The sequence below is a fragment of the Pelodiscus sinensis genome, chromosome 5, assembly GCF_049634645.1.
Source record: "Pelodiscus sinensis isolate JC-2024 chromosome 5, ASM4963464v1, whole genome shotgun sequence".
Lineage (NCBI taxonomy): Eukaryota > Metazoa > Chordata > Testudines > Trionychidae > Pelodiscus > Pelodiscus sinensis.
This window is the reverse complement of record NC_134715.1, coordinates 94,350,983-94,366,940: the sequence shown is the minus strand read 5'-3', so window position 1 is coordinate 94,366,940 and position 15,958 is coordinate 94,350,983. Positions and strand designations below refer to the sequence as shown.

The 15,958-nt window shown below is 46.8% G+C and overlaps 1 protein-coding gene across 1 annotated transcript in view; it reads left to right on the top strand.

Moving 5' to 3' along the window:
• The window catches only part of NWD2 (NACHT and WD repeat domain containing 2), a 133,247-nt gene that overhangs the window by 56,156 nt on the left and 61,133 nt on the right, over nucleotides 1-15,958 (top strand). The gene's annotated exons all lie outside the window — the stretch shown is intronic.

Below are 15,958 nucleotides of genomic sequence, written 5' to 3'. Positions count from 1 at the left end.
CCAGAATTGTATTATGAGTAGTTCCATTGACTTTTGTCTGTAAAATCTAAACTGACAGTTGGACTATTTGAGGTGCTTCTGTGACCACCTTGCACCTTTCTATGAAGGATCACTATCATAGAATCATACAATACTAGAAATGGAAGGGATATCAAGAGGTCATCAAGTCCAATCCCTTGCCCTCAAGGCAGGCCCAAGCACTGTCTAGATCATCGCTGATAGACGTCTATCCAATAGGCTCTTAAATATCTCCAGTGAGGTAGATTCCACAACCTCTCTAGGCAACTTATTCCAGTGTTTAACCACCTTGACAGTGAGCAATTTTTTCCTAATGTCCAACCCAAATCTCCCTTGCTGAAATTTTAACCCCAGTGCTTCTTGTCCTATCATCAGAGGCCAAGGAGAACAATTTTTCTCCCTCCTGCTTGTAATGTTGATTGGTTACTGAGTTAAATGGATCTGATCAGCTCTGGCAGTATACTCCACATGCATGATGAAGTGGGGTGAGTAGGGGCCTTCTCAGACCATTAGGCCTGGGATCTGACCCGATTCCACTTCAGAGATGGCTAAACTTTTGTAGTGGATCAGGTTATCTTAGTATATGGTCTGTTCTGTTTCTTCTTTGTATGGCATTTGAAAAGCAACAGGCTGAGATTATAATTGAATATTGAGATTCAATAGCAAATCTAATATTTGTGAGGTAGCTAGATGGATTTCCCCCCATGTCACTAATGTAAGAGTGAAAAGGGCTGTTGTGAAAAGTGTTTGTACCTGACTACAGTCGCAATTTGGATTTTGTCCGATTTTTCTATTTGGGGAGGAGCTATCCACCCTTTCCATGCATTGTCTGAATGCTGTTGAGCACAGGCTGCCTATGGGGAAGGCAGAATCCCAGGATTATTGAATCTTCAACAGGGTCTGTTTGGGACATCAGAAAGGCCCATGATCTGAGCTAGTGTGTGCTGGCGTCCTATATGCTGGCCTGTAGTGTTTTGGTTATGCAAAAGAGGCAGACCACGGAAGTTCACTTTCAATAGCACTTTAGCCTTGTAGTTATTCAAATGGAAGGCATAGACAAGTGTTTTCAAAGCATTTGGTTACAGTTTCCAACCTTATAAATAAGTCTCAAATGTCCAGAGGCCATTGTTCATGACCTTTTCTGTGGCCTCCAAAAAGGACACTTGAAATGCTGACACAATGTCATCTATATAGATGAGTTTAAGGGATAATGTGATTGAACAATGGCCTCCCACAGGCATCCATTTTAGAGCCCATGCTTTTCTATCTCTGTGCCACAGCTATTTCAATCTGTGGATTACTGGCAGATTTACTAAGATGTACAATGAATCTTCCTTCACTCAGCATCTTAGTGATGAGTATGAATTTTGATTGGCATGAAAAAGCTAATGATAACTTCAGCAGGAGACCTTTGCACCACACAGTAATATATGGAAAAGAAAGATCAATAAATGATCCCACTGACTTTTAATTTTTGCTAGTAGCCAGATTCTACATAGCTGGCTAAGACCAGCAGCTGGTCTTAGCAGGTGTGACTGGTTTTAAATTCGACCTGCTCTTTGGAGATCAGTTGCTCCAGAATTGGCTGGAATCTTTGAAGCAGGAGCTGATCTAACATTTTATAGCAACTGCTAAAGAGGGAGATGAGCTGTTAGCTTTTTGGACTAGAGTCCTCTTCTCTAGGCTTCAAAATGGTTATGACCTTGGCTATATTCCACTCTCTTGGTATTAGGCCAGAAGAGTAGATGTTGCTGAAGAAGTCGATCAGCTGCCTTCTTGTCTTTGACCCAGGATTCCTCAGAAATTCTAGATATATTCTATCTCCCTCTTTCCTGGATTTAGTGTTGGAGAGACTCTTGTCAACTTCATCTACTACTTAGGGCAGTGGTTTTCAAACTTTTTTTTTTCTCGTGACCCAGCTGAAGAAAAAATTTAATGCCCATGGCCCAACATAATTATAGCTTTTGACTAGAGTGTAGATTCTGGGATGGGTCCAGAATGAGGGGTTTGGGGCATAGAAGGGACTCTGGCTGGGGAGGGCCTCAGGGCCAGGGCAGAGGATTGGGGCACAGACTTACCTCTGACAGCAATGTAGCGGGGGTTGTAGGGCAGGTTTCGTATCTGTCCTGGCACCCAGGACTGTGCTGTGCCTTGGAAGTGGCCAGCAGTAGGTTTATATGCACAAGTGGCTCTGCACACTATTCTCACTTCCATGCACTGCCCTCCTAGCTCCCATTGGCCAGGAAATGACCAGTGGGAGTGCAGCACCAGTGCTTGTGGTGGGGAGTAGCACACAGAGCCTATGGTCTCCCCACCTAGGAACGAGACCTGCTACTGGCCACTTATGGGATGCAGCATGGTCTGCTGTGCCAGGACAGGCAGGAAGCCTGCCTTAGCACCCCGCTTGTCACCTGGTCATCCCATAGCAAGGTTACCCAGTGTCTGATATTCTGCAACCCAGTACTGGGTCATGACCCGTACTTTGAAAACCACTGGTCTAGGGGACAGAAAGGGTGGAAAAAATGGCTTAGTGCAAAGCTGTTCGTGGACTTGCTGCCTTGTGTTTTTATCCATCAGTATATGGGAGATGGCAGTTAACTGTGTAGGGATATCATCTGCATTTAGACTTGTAGGTTGCTGGAGCCGCAGTGCCTAAAATACTAAGGAAGTTCTAGGTTTTGTGACTTGACATTATGAAGTTAGGTGCCATCCATTTCACACCACCATATTCTTCTTGCTGAGTTCAAGTCTCAAAGCCATTGCAGTTTTGGAGCTTTTTGTTGGCATGATATTGCCAGAAGAGTGCCTTGCTCTCTTCTTTCCAGCAAGGAGTGAATGCTTTTTTTGAAGTCCATTGCAATGCTCGGTTTGTCAGCTGATACTAGTAGGCCTCTAAAGCAGTGGCAATGAGCCAGATATATCAAGCTCTCTATGATAACCATATAGCAGGACCAGTCAGCAGACTAGATTCCAGCACTAATTGAATGAGTGGAACGTGTAGGCCTGTGCAAATCACAACTGGGCAATGTTGACTATTGGGAAAGAATAGACCTCAAGATGGTATTGGGTGGTTGCTTATGTTGTCCAATACAAAACGAAGTACTGGAGTATAGCACTTCTTCCAAGCCAACCTGACCATGCCACAATCTTTGGTATCATAGTGGTGCTGTTGGTCTGTGGTGAAAGTCTAGGATGTCCACTGTTCTCCAGTATAGTCATTCTTCTATAGTCCCATTTATTCTAGTGGCTATTAAAATAGCTGACATGGATGATAGGATGACTTAGTAATACTGGACATGGTCTTTCTGTTGATGGTGGCTTGTACACATTTACGACTATCCGATTCCTGATGTTGATGACAGTTGAGTAGGGGTCCATGATAGGCATGACCTAGACTAGGGATGTGAACGACTAGTCAACTATCTGATAAGCATATGCATATTGGATAGTCAACACAGTAGTCGACTAGTTGTTCCCCCTCCCTTGCTGTATCTATCAGAAAGAGGTAGCAAGGGGATGCCTCAAAGCAGCAGCACCGCATGGAGCCCGGGGCCAGATCCCAGGTTCCACGCAGCGCTGACACTTTGAAACACCGCATGTAGCTCGAGGCAAGCTTGGAGAGTCCCCAGGCTGCACACAGCATTTAAAAGCGGCAGCGATGTGTGGAACCCAGGATAACCCCAGCTCCATGCAGTACTGCTGCAGGAAGCACGGGGCCAGTGGGGGACTGCCCTGCTGGCCCCGTGCTCTCCACAGCACTTTCGCCTTTGAAATGTTAGCAACAGCCCCGGGGCTGCTTCTACACTTCAAAGGCAGAGGCGCCCTTATCAACTAATCTAAAATTTAACATCCCTAACCTAGGCAGCATTCTTAAAGTCATGTTTTTTACATATGTCACAAGTTCATAGTTAGGGTGATGATGGCTGGAAAATATTAGTATGTTTTCATTGATTTTTGGAATAGTGGCCTTTGCTCTCCAGAATTGTTACCTTGTAGCACTAGGACATCAACATTTTGAGACCACAAGGTGATTGAGATGTAATTGTATTTTGTGTTAAGCCCTCGATACTGAGCTGCATAATTTACAGCGATGGTCCTATTTGAAGGAATGTTCGGCCCTGACCTGGCCCAATATTGCCACTGCCTTTCTGAATAGAAGGTTCTCTAAGGACATTCTGCAATCAATTTGAGTACATCAAATATATGGCTTGTAAATTGGTGTCAGATGTCTGACATTGTTGCCATAAATGTCTCCATAGATTTGACAAACATCAGCTAGTAAGAAGATAGTTTACTCAGAGAAGCATTATGATCTTTTACATATGTTGGTTTTGACTCCTACGTACAGAGGCTGAAAGAACAAACCTGCTCATGAATGGCACCAAGTAATTAAATGTGCTGTGTGTTACCAGTATTGATGGGACCAAATTCTGGCATGCAGCTCAGTCACCTGGTATGAAGATGCCTTAGAAGAAAATTACCACAGGCTCATTTGAAAAAATGAGCATGAACTTGGTGATTACTGTGGCTAAATACCTAAACAAATTTCAGTGGAAGGCAATGCTTTTGTTACAGCTGTGGTGGGAGTAGATTAGATGTATTTCTATGAAGAGGAGGAACAGGAATATGGCTGGTGCAAGCCTGAATGCTAGTCAAGATTAAAATAGTATCTCTCCAATTTCAGGTAGCTAGTTGAATGGTATGGTGAAGTCCCAGATTTGTATTTCTAGAAGCAATACAAAAATTCTCTTTGCTGTTGACTTTGGTCTTGGATCTTGCAGGAAGCTGTGTGTGCTGCCCTACATCCAGTTAAACACATATTTCAGTTTAAGCATGAGAGAAGTCTCTTTTGAAATCAGTGGGAGCCAATCTTTTTTTACCAGTTGCTCTTGTCCAGTTAATTTTTAGCTCAACAATTTGAAAATAAAATGTTTCTCCATCACCACAAGAAACAGGTGAGAATGTCAGAAAATGAGAGCTAATTTAGACAAAGAATGAAAGGACAGAAGCAGAAATCTCACTACTCTACATAAATCGGTGCAAAATATATCTTCTGGTTGTCTCTTAAAGATATCCAACTTTATATCTTCCCCAAACTATTAGGAGTGAAATAAACAAACAGGTAAATCATCAAGGGCCTATAACAGGGCCTCCTTGGTCCAGCTTCTGACTCAGTTGACAAACTACAAAGAGATCTTTGTGCTGTTCCAACACCTTGTGCAGTTTATTTATAATTGAGCCCACCACATTTCTAACATGCATGGCTCCTTTGCTTGTTAATCTCTATCCCCTCTTGGTGCTGACTTCACCTGCCCCTTTTTACTTTCTTCTTGTGCCTATTTGTGGGCTCTGGCTAATGACTCACTTAGCCTTTCTGCCCTGCCCTACCATACCCACAAATTCAGCACAGCGCTGCTTAGCCAGCTCCAATCTGCTTTGCCTAATGGGAGCTGCTGTGAACAGAGTGACTCAGGCTTTCTTACATAACACTTGGTCACACACCTTCCTCTCCCCCCACCCTGCCCCTTTCTCCAGCTGAATAGTTTTTCTTCCCCTGTGTTCTCCCTCCCTTACCAGAGGAGGGACCACCACATGGGAACCTCTTTCTATCTCCATGGCAATCATCCAGGTTTCCTTTGTAGGGTTTGCTCATTCCCCACCCACAAAACTCAGACCCTATGGGTGTGTCTAGACTACATGGCTCCGTTGATGGAGCCATGTAGATGAGGCAGGATGACAAAGGGAAATGAAGCGGCGATTTAAATAACAGCCACTCCATTTAAATCAAAATGGCTGCCGTGCTGTGTCGATCAGCTGTTTGTTGGCATAGCGCGGCAGTCTAGACGGGGATCTGCCGACCCCAGAACCCTTCGTCGGCAGATCCTATATGCCTCATGGAACAAGGCTTATAGGATCTGCCGACGAAGGGTTCTGGGGTCGTCAGATCCCCGTCTAGACTGCCGCGCTGTGCCGAAAAACAGCTGATCGGCGCAGCGCGGCGGCCATTTTGATTTAAATAAAGCGGCAATTATTTAAATCGCCGCTTCATTTCCCTTTGTCAAGAAAACTAATCCAAATGGCTCTGTCGACAGAGCCATGTAGTTTAGACGTACCCTGTGAGAGAGCGACACTCCCATAGCTCTGTAGCAACTCATTTGTCTTCACACTAGGGCCATCCTGGGGGTTATTCCTCTCAGTCTCTCTTGTTGCATTGTCAGTAGATCAAGATTGCTCCCCTCATCCCTCAGGTCACCCAGGGTCCCAGATTCTCTCAAGTCTCCAGACTGTGCCTGGGTTTCTTCTCCTGGGGGTTGTCACGGGATGAAGGGAGAAATCTCCCTGTCCCCCGACCTCTGCTATCGATTTTCAGCTGTCTCCCCTGTACCTCCTTCCTTATATCCTTGTCCTCCTGACTCAGGCTGTATTGTCTCGGATCTCTCCTGCTTCTTTGGGGGAGAGATCCTCACTCTCCCTCCATTTTTCCTTTTCTTAATATGGAATTTCTCCCACCACCTCGCTTTCCAATGGATAAGAGACTCAGTCTGTGCTCAAGACAACTGGATAAGGCATTCCCCTCCATTACCCCAACCTGCTTACACCAAAGTGTCTGCCAGACCTCAAGGGGCTATGAAGCAATGCCTCTCATGGACACTCTCTATGTCCATAATTGCTTCTGGAATCATCCAGTGAGGTTTCACTAGCTCCCTCCAGAAAAGAAAGCAAGCTGAGGTCATATCCACAAGCCCCCTCAGGAGTTTTTGCCCTTTTTTTCCTTCCAGCCTTAGTGCAGCCACTAAACTCGGCAAAACCACAGTCCATATACAGGCAGTCCCCTGTCTTGTGTCCTGGTTATCCATCTTGGTAGCAAATAGGTCAAGCTCCAGCTGGAACTTCTTGGGGTTCTTCCTGTCCATGCCCCCTCCTGCTGTTGGTTCTCTGGCCTTCCTTCCTAACTTTGGACCCTTATATAGGTGCTCACCTTTGCTGGGAAATTTTGCTTCTGCATGTTTCTTTGTCAGTTTCACAGCCAGCATCATCTCCAGGGGGGTACAGGGTTTGGGACTACCTCCCCTCTGCCCTAGGATCCCACTCTGCCTTTTTCTGTCCCTGCACCCATTATACCCCTTTCCCCAAACTCCACTTATGTTCCGCACCCTCCCACCCTCATTGCACGCCTTCCTTCAAGCCAGGAGATTGCGTGGAGGGGTGGGCTGGCACCAGTAGCAGAGGTCACCCCTGCCTTCACTTACTGTGGTGGCAGGAAATGGAGCAACCTGGCCCCAGCCCACTGGGCTCGTCTTTCCACAACCACAGTGAAGTGGAGCAATGCAGCTAGGAGATAGCAGTATGGAACAGGGCTGCTCCACTTTCTGCATCTCCTGATACTGCTGGTGAATATGAGGGAGGGCCTGGCTCCTGCTTCTAGTGCTCGGCTACCTATGGTAATTCCCAGCTCTTCTTCTCCAGCTCTTCTTCTCTCGCCCCCCCCCCCCCCACCCTCCCTTCCCAAATTCTGTATCTGGGGCAGCTTCCCTGAACTGTTCAATGGATGGGAAGGCTCTGTTCTGTGGCTGTCTAGTGCATGTTGCCTGACCCACACTCATATGGTTTCAGGAAGGCCCTGAAGGAACTGTTCTAATACCAGAGTGTTCTAATACCATATTTCTGCCACCATCTGAGAATCCAGCTGCAACCAGCAGGTGGCCTAGTCCACCAACCTTTGGGCAAATGCCTGGGGCTGTAAACCTCCTGTCCACCTTGCTGATCTGAACTTTCAGCAGTACTTCTCAGTAGATAGCCCCGTCCAGAACAGGATGGCTGCCCTCACAGTCTCATATTTTTGGCCTGCTCCCCTCTTGGGGCCATGTAGGCTGCTGGGGCTTCCCCTGACAGACAGGGAGCCAATTGCAAAGCCCAGGTTGCCCTATCTCATCCAGTGTCCAGGAATGTATCGGCATGGCCCATCTTACATAGTTCTAGGCTTTGTGTTTGGGTACCATCCCCCACCAGAGGACTTACCACTTTTGTAGGAGCTGCTGCTGGATGCTGGCTTGTTACCTTATGAACTCCAGCAGGCTTCTCTGTTGCTTTGCTTGCCAGGCAAGCGAAACCCATTGCTCCAAGTAGTGGAATTGTTAAAATGCTTTAAGGGCCCATCTGTATTTTGTTGTTGTTGTTTACCAGCCATTACAATGGGTCTCCTCCATTGCCTGGGCTGCCAAACCCTTGTGCTGGCTCAATTCCTGGATAAGCCTCCACATGTAACAGGGTCTTCTTGGGCCTACTTCTTTCTCTGTCAACAAACCATGCAGAGAGCTTTGTGCTGGTCCAACACCTTATGCAGTTTATTTACAACTGAAATTGAGTCCCATCAGCTTTCTAACTTGCTCCTTTTACAAGCAGAGGTGCAATCTCTCTCCCCTCTTGGTGCCGGCTTCCCCCCTTTTTTTTACTTCTTTTCTGTGCCTGTTTGTGGACTCTGGCATAGGGATGTAAGTGACTAATCGACTAGTCAACTATCCGATAAGCAAAAGCTTATCCGATAGTCAACACACTAGTCGACTAGATGCTTCCCCTCCTCCCACACTCTTGCTGCCTCTATCAGAAAGAAGCAGTGAGGAGGGAGTGCTGGGGAGAGCCGACTACTGAAGCAGTCCCTGCATACAGCCAGCCCAGGCTGCCGCAAACAATTAGTCAATACGGGCTGCTCTGCTAAAATGCAGAGGTGCAGTGTCCCAGACCAGCACAAGCTGGGACTGCTCGGTCCCGGCTCACACTCAGTTCAGAAGCCCCTGTCTGCGGTGGACAGCCATGTCCACTACGGGCAGAGGATAGTGCCGGAGCAGCCTCTTCGCGGTGGCCAGGGGTGGCCGTGGGCATGGGCTGCTACTGGAACAGCCCTGCGCATGGCCAGCCCGGGCTGCCACAAACGGGGGATACTTGGCTGCAACAGTCTTTGTCCGTGGGGAGGCCCACCTCCCTGCTGGGAACTTCATGGAGAGCGGCTGCCACCGGAGCAGCCTTTGCCCATGCAAGCCTCAGCCTGCTGCGGACAGAGACTACTTCGCAGCAGCCTCCCCTATTCTCCTCCACCTGTCGTTGCCTCTGATAGAGGCAGCTGAGAGTAGGGGGTGGCAGGTGGCACTGCATAGATGGTGCTGGGTGGAACCAGCTGTGACGGACCGGGCCAGTCTGGGCACAGCTGAGGGCTCCCGCTCAGGGCGAATTGCTCAAATTCGGGGCTCCTTACAGCCCCCAGACTGGTGACCTTTCCAAACAGGCCACAAACCAGTCCCACAGAGCATTTCAGCAGCCTGCCTGAAGCCTCACGAGCAAAACCCCTCTGACACCCCAGCAATATCCGTGCCCCAGATGGCCCCGGGCCTATACACCGGGGGGGGGGAGGTCTTAGAATCCAATCTCACCTACCCCAAACAAGTTCTGTCCGGTTCTAAGAAACCAGCGACAGATCCCTGGTCAATTTACCCTCTGGACCTTACTCACAAATCATGCTGAGCCAATCCTTTAGCATCTGTCCTCTAAAGGTTTATTACCACAAGAAAGAAAAGCATGAGAGTAAGGTTGCTAAAGAATCATACATTACATGCATCGAATCTCGCAGTCCTCAATGCAGGCTCTAGCAGAGATGTTACAGCTGCTGGCTTAAGAGTCCTTGTTGCACATCCTAGAATCAGGATGGGTCCACAGTTCTTTCTGGCTCTTCAATCCCTGCACTGCTGTCTCTGGGATGAAGTGCTGAGCTGAACACCAAGATGAAGTCCACCACATGGCCTATTTATCCCTCCTTCCTGGTCTCTTCTTGGCTACAGCAGGTCACCTGGCCCACGGCTTATTCCTGTGTCCCCTGCTGGTAGCCTTTAGGTATGAGTCACCACTCATTCTTTAGGTGTGTCCTTGGCCCATTGAGTGCCATTGTCCCACAGGGCCTCACTGATTAGCATGCCCATAGGTCGGGCTCTGCCCACTGCTCAACCACATGCCGAGAAATATTCAGTATCTACACAGATTACAGACTCCGAACTACACACACACAGACATTATACAATCACATGACTAGCGTACATAGGATTAGCAGACAGTAAGCTTCTATTCAGCACCTCACATGGCCCCCTTTTATACCATTTTTGGGGCCAACACCCCCCCGCAAAATCCAGTAACGTGACACCAGCTTTTAAGCTGGCTCCTGTTTCCCCCCTCCTTGCTGCCTCTGAGACACAGCAAGGGAGGAAGGAAGCAAGGAGTCAATACTCCACTCAACTACCGGATAAGCTTATGCTTATTGAGTAGTTGACTACTCACTAAGGGTATGTCTACACTACAAAGTTAGTTCGAACTAACGTCCGTTAGTTCGAACTAACTTTAATAGGCGCTACACTAGCGCTCCGCTAGTTCGAATTTAATTCAAACTAGCGGAGCGCTTAGTTCGAACTAGGAAAACCTCCTTTTACGAGGATTAAGCCTAGTTCGAACTAGCTAGTTCGAATTAAGGGGTGTGTAGCCCCTTAATTCGAACTAGTGGGAGGCTAGCCCTCCCCAGGTTTCCCTGGTGGCCACTCTGGCCAAAACCAGGGAAACTTGTCTGCCCCCCCTCCCGGCCCCGGACCCCTTAAAGGGGCACGGGCTGGCTACGGTGCCCGTGCCAGGTGCAAGCCTGCCAGCACCCAGCCAGCAGACTCTGCACCTGGCACGGATCGAGCCACCCACCTGATGCCCCCCAGCCCTCCCCCTCTTCCCGGGACCAGGCTGGCGGCTCCTGGTAGCTTGCCCGGGACCTCAAGAGGTGGGCACCCGCCTGGGCTAGTGCGGACATCGTGGACCTCGTCCACGACCTCTGCACTAGGCACAGGAAAGTGGCCGGCTAGGGCAGGAGAGCTGCTAGCCTGGCCACCCAGGAGCAGGTTTGCATGAAAATCAAGGTGGTCCACTGAGACCCCCGACCCTGAGCCCTGAGCTTACAGTGGCCGTCCTGGGTCAGACCAAAGGTCCATCTAGCCCAGTAGCCTGTCTGCGGCCACCGGCCAACCCTACGGACCCTGGAGGGGATGGACCGAAGACAGTGACCAAGCCATTTGTCTCGTGCCATCCCTCTCCAGCCTTCCACAAACCTTGGGCAGGGACACCACTCCTACCCCCTGGCTAATAGCACTCCATGGACCCAACCTCCATGACTTGATCTCACTTCCCTTTAAACGCTGTTCTAGTTCTAGCCTTCACAGCTTCCTGCAGCAAGGAGTTCCACAGGTTGACTCTTTGCTTTGTGAAGAACAACTTTCTGTTATTAGTTTGAAGCCTGCTACCCATTCCTTTCCTTTGGTGTCCTCTAGTCCTTCTTTATGGGAACTAATGAAGAACTTTTCTGTATGCACCCTCTCCACCCAACTCCTGCTTTTAGAGACCTCTATCCTGTCCCCCCTCCGTCTCCTCTTTTCTAAGCTGAAAAGTCCCAGTCTCTTTAGCCTCTCTTCATATGGGACCTGTTTCCAACCCCTGATCATTTAGTTGCCCTCCCCTCTCCCACCCTCTCTCTTCCCCTCTCCCACCTCCTTTTCCCAGTGTCCCCCAGTTTTGTTCAATAAAGACAGATTCCATTTTTGAACACAATTGTCCTTTATTTTGTACATCAAGAAGAGGGGCTAGGGAAGGGTAAGTGGAAGGAGGTGAGGGAGGAATGGGGTACGCACCCCCGATGAGGAGGACTGGGCTGGCTCTGTGGGCTTCTGGGGGTGGAAGCTCTCCTGCAGCCCCCCAATTGCCCCCTCTCCCCAGATGGCAGCCTGTGGCAAGTGCAGCCAGTCTGATGGCCGAGTGCTGTGATGTGCCCAGTGTGGGTACTCCGGGCAATCCAAGCCAGGACTGCTTTGCAAGCGGGACACCCCTGAGAACTGTCTGTCTGGGGTGGGGGTCGGGACCCTTTAAGCACAGCCCTCGGCTAGCCTGAGACAGCATCTCCATGCTCTAAGTCCTCCTCTGATGCCCTGCCGGCACTGCTTCCGGACATCCTTAAGTCTGGTTCAGGGTCCACTTAATGTGGACATGCTAGTTCAAATTAGCAAAACGCTAATTCGAACTAGTTTTTTAGTCTGGATCCATTAGTTCGAATTAGCTTAGTTCGAATTAACTAATTCAAACTAAGTTAGTTCGAATTAACGTTGTAGTGTAGATGTACCCTAACATCCCTAACCCAGTCCTCCCTAACTGCAGCAACTTGAGGCCAGATGAGAAGCGCTTCTCCATGGCAGTAGCAGCTCCAGTGGGCACAGCTGGGGGAGAGGTACTAAACACGAAATCTAACATTCCTAATATGTAGTCATCAACTTGATAATCGTGACCTCACTTAAATTAATTCTAATATATTCAGTGCTCCAGTTTTTTCCTGAGTCATCTGGCTCCACTGATAACAAGGTCTCAATTGTTGAAAAACATCAGATCTGTCAGGCTGCCTGTGTTGACCACTCTTGTGGGATGTAATTACCATATGTGGGAAAATGTGACTGAACACATTAATTCCATCTCAGAATTCGTTTAGGGTGGAATCTATTTGTTCTATTTGTTTTTCTGTGTATCATGAAAATGTTTTTGAAAAACATGTATTTTGATTTGGACTGTTATTAAAGTAGAGATATAAAGTATTCTAGAAAGGATACCTCCAGAATACATGCTATTTTGATTCTTTAAGCAGATTGAGATACATCTTAGTTTCCTTTAAGTGGAAACATTTTCCCATGATAATTTAGCACCTGTTAATTGAGGCCATCTTTGGTTTTATAATTGGGGGGGGGGGGGGGGGGAGAGACATGTATGATAAACGGAACAAAGGAAATGAAGACATCCAACTTTAAGCAGAAAAGTTCATGCGTATTGTTACCAATTTACAGTGTTTTCTGCTTAAAGGGCTCAGTGAGATAATGCGCCCTCCAGGAAAATTAGCATTTTATTTTTTATATATTTTTTTCAATTAGTAAGGAAAAAAGGACCTAAAAGGATGATAGGTGTTATGACAAGCTGAGGAAAACAAGCAGAAAACACTGACTTGTGAATAAAAAGCATTAAACCAAAAGAAATCCAATATGCAAATAGATTAGCCCCCAGTCAATCCAGCTTAGGCAGACAGCACTTACACAGAGGATCAGGTTGGCAACTCACTTAGGCAATAATACTGAGTAATATTTCTATTAGGATGGACATTTGTTGAGCAATGTTGCCAAATAAGAAAAAAATAGTATACTTTGACATCTGTCACAAGCATCTGGTTTCATTGTATCCCATAGACTCCTTCTTTCCAGATTCTCAGCATCTTTCATGCACAGATAGGTTTGACACCTATGTCAGCTTGATGGGCAGGGCAAACTTGTCGTGTCCTCCCATTGTGACAGTTGATTTTTTTAATAGCCTGACACTGAATCACCCCATTGCAATGCAACAGCATGACATGGAGATGCAGAGTCATCATGTTATAGCACAGTGCTTTGAGGTCATAGAATCATAGAATACTAGGACTGGAAGAGACCTCGAGAGGTCATCGAGTCCAGTCCCCTGCCCTCATGGCTGGACCAAATACTGTCTAGCCCATCCCTGATAGACATTTATCTAACCTACTCTTAAATATCTCCAGAGATGGAGATTCCACAACCTCCCTGACAGTTAGGAACTTTTTTATAATGTCCAACCTAAACCCCCCTTTCTGCAGTTTAAGCCCATTGCTTCTTGTTCTATCCTCAGAGGCCAAGATGAACAAGTTTTCTCCATCCTCCTTATGACACCCTTTTAGATACCTGAAAACTGCTATCATGTCCCCCCCTCAACCTTTTCTTTTCTAAACTAAACAAACCCAATTCTTTCAGCCTTCCTTCATAGGTCATGTTCTCTAGACCTTTTATCATTCTTGTTGCTCTTCTCTGGACCCTCTCCAGTTTCTCCACATCTTTCTTGAAATGCGGTGCCCAGAATTGGACACAATACGAGGCCTAACCAGCGCAGAGTAGAGTTGAAAAATGACTTCTTGTGTCTTGCTCACAATACACCTGATTCATGATTTGGCCATGATGGTGTAATGCAAGTGCTGAAAGCTATTTTTGGAGCCAAAAAATTTTCAAAAGTGGCCTTTTATTTTTTTTTATGCAAAGTTGTGCATGCACTCCTGTTTGGATATGCAGTTACTAGGCATAAAATTATAAACCATTTTAAAGAAAATTATCCATTGTCCTACTCCCCTCTTCCCTGATCCTACCCTCCCAGCACCTGCACATCATGGAACAGCTATTCTGCAGCATGCAGGAGATGCTCTAAGGGTAGGAGTTAATTAGTGGGGTCACCAGTGGGTGGTAGGCATTGGGGAGAGGACTGGAACTTTATTGCTGGTGGGGGCTATGTACTTGCTAATTTTTTTCCATATGTGTTTCAGCCCTGAAGCACCCATAGAGTCAGTGCCCATATCGCTAAGATTTTTTTTACCAAAGCACGTTTACTAGTGCTAAGTGAACTATAAGCTTAAAAGATTATCCTTTGCATTGCAATAAATTGCGTAGGGTGGTTTTGGCATCTCCATCGCTGGAGATTTTTTTTTTTTTTTTTTTTTTTTTTTTAAGAGAAGGTTAGACAAACACCTGTCGAAGACAATCTAGGTAACACGTAGCCCTGCCATGACTAGGTGACTTCTTGAGGTCTCTTCCAGTTCTATGATTTAATAATTTTGCCACTTAGCCTGAGAGAGTAACCGATATTTAGGGTCTTACGTGGTTATTTCTGTTAGTATAAATTATCGATAGAATCAGTTAGTTCTTTGCAATCCTGTTTATTTGCAAAGACTAAATACAAAGGCCCATTTCCCTAAGCCGTTTCTCTTGCTCCAAAATCTGTGCTCAATTTTCAGTCAGTCGTGTGCCTCAAGGAGTTCTGTTTGTGCTCCATTTGCTTCTCTGGCTGCTTTCTGCCATGCATGCATTCGTTCTCTCTCTCTCCCTCTCTTTCCACCAATCAATTCTTCAGCCCCTACATTTTCAGTCAGTCCTAGCAAAGTCACCCTTGGTCCTTGTACAATCCTTCCTATGCTGGTCTGTGCCTTCTGAGGTGGTTTCTGTTGTTTCAGCTGTCTATGAACAAAGGGACATTTAATTGCTCCCTCATTTAGAATGAATGAGAGATGTCTAGTGGATCCATCAGCTTCAGCAAAACAGTGCAATTACCTATAGATCAAAACCATGCTTGTTGGCCTCCACCAACATCTTCTAGCCCAGTGTTTCTGAAAGTGTTCTGCACAATCACTCTCAGAAACACATTAACTGGCTGCCCTGGTTTGTTTATTTACCGGTGCCGTGGCCAGGGAGCCTCATGGCTCCCATTGGCTCCATTTCGTGCATTGCAGCCAAGGAGAGCTGTGGAAGTGGTGGCCTGGCCCATGCTGCTTCCTGTGGCTCCCCTTGGCCACAAAGGATGAAACAGAGCCAACGAGAACCGGGGCGGGAAGGGTTTTCTCTCGAAATAACCACATCTTAACAGCGTCTGTTATTTTGAAATAGTGTCATAATGCAATTATGCAAATGAAGCACAGGATATTTAAATCCCGGCTTCATTTGCAATTTCGAATGTCTTCATTTGCATACCTCTCTCAAAAGAGGGTGCTAGTGTACACATACCCATAGATATAAATAATGGGAAGGAGAGATAAATAGGCTGAGAAGAAATATTTTCAGGTGACACTTGGAAAGAGAAAAATCAACGAAACAGAGAGATGCAAGAAGGCAGATATGGCAAGAGCTGCAAAGAGGTTTCTTGCTGAGGTGTTTAGGACAGAGTTTATATAAAGTAATGTTATACGTATATATTCTTTGTCATTATGTACTTTTGTTCCACTATATAATACACTTCATGCTTTGAACTGTTTCACCACATGTGGTCTCTTACCTGTAGTGTGTAGTGTCTG